The sequence below is a fragment of the Penaeus monodon genome, chromosome 22, assembly GCF_015228065.2.
Source record: "Penaeus monodon isolate SGIC_2016 chromosome 22, NSTDA_Pmon_1, whole genome shotgun sequence".
Classification (NCBI taxonomy): Eukaryota; Metazoa; Arthropoda; class Malacostraca; order Decapoda; family Penaeidae; genus Penaeus; species Penaeus monodon.
In genome coordinates, this window is record NC_051407.1 from 9088868 (window position 1) to 9090526 (window position 1659).

A 1659-nucleotide genomic window follows, 5' to 3' on the forward strand; every position below is an offset into this window, starting at 1 on the left:
GCATGTATAATCAGCCACATTGAAGAGGTCTTACTCGACCGATTTTTTTGTCTAAAATATAGCATCTGACAACTCATCCACTGCCGGGCAAAGAGATACACCGTTGGAATATGTCATTTTTACCTATACCAACGGTCCCCAACCTTTTTACATTAGCTATCCTAAAGATATCTTTCTAATTACATTTTTTTTTTTTTTTTGAAACAAGAAAAAATCAGCGATCTGCCTAAGCTTTATTTACCTAATATGAATACATGGCTTCGTATTATACTGGTACTCACTTCACCTACTTAACGCTTACTTCCTTGCCCGGTGCTAACTTATCTTATTGATTTGGCTCTCCCTTACCCTACTATACACTATAAATTATACATACCTAGCGTTTGCATATTTTCTTTGTGTGCGCTTACTTGCTTTATTTAACCAGCACTAAAATACTCTATTTACTTGGCGCTCGCACTTACTTAACTGGCGTTTACACAAGTGAACTGTTTACATACTTTGCTTTGCTGGTGCTCATTTACCTAAATCATCTAGCGTACACTTAGCTCACTTGACACTCGTTCTGTTTAGCACGTATTCACTTCACTTACTAGCGCTCACTTCATTAACACATTTTACTTATCTGGAACTCATTTGTTCTACGCACCTGGCACTCAATTTTCTTTACCGCACTCGCTTCCGTTACCTACCTTACCTAATTGGCACTTATATAGCAATCCCATTATTTGCTTGAAATTTACCTTACCTGGCACTTACATTTTTGGCGTTTACATACTTGTCTTACCCGGCGCTCTCATACTTTACATATTAAGTGCTCACCATTATCTACCTGGAACTCATCCTAGTTCCTGGCATTCACTCTACTTAACATTTGCGTACTTCACTTTCCTGGTGCACAAGTATCTCATATATTTGGTTCTCATATATATACATTTTTTTTCCGATTACTTTGACGCTCATTTAATTCTTTGTCTTATTTAGCTGGAACTCAACCTAGTGTTCATTAACTTTAATTAGAATTTATGGACCAGGCACTTGCCTCATTACCTAATTTACTTACCTGGTGCTATTTGCCGAGCACTCACTTTGCCTGTTGCTCACTTGCCTAGTTTGACATTCCCCCTGCTTGCCTAACGCTCACGTTATTTATATGACGCTCACTTACCTTATTTAAATGACAATCACGTAATTCATTTACCTGGTACGCATTTGCTCTAATTATCTGGCACTCACATGCCCTACTTACCTGGCACCCATTCACTTATTCACATTATTTTTTCCGTGCGTTTTCGTGACCCCATAAGGTTGCGACCCACTGACTGGGAATAATGGATGTGGATATTTAGATACTTTAAATATGCAATGTCTTGTTGTTGAATCATGTATAATTTCAACTTTTACTTTTCCTAAATATTTAATAATATTTCACATGATCGGTAGCGGTTTTGACAGGACTGAGTGATAACTAAAATGAACATATGATACGTTTGATTATTATTAAATCCGTTTGCCATTGATACTGACGTCTCACAACTATTGCTCGATTCCGTAAGCCTTAAACTCCCCTTAACTTGGAAAGCACTATTACTAGTTTTCTTTATTTCTAATGACACTGAGGGCCTATCGTTGCGTCAAGTGTTTGAATGATTTAAGTCG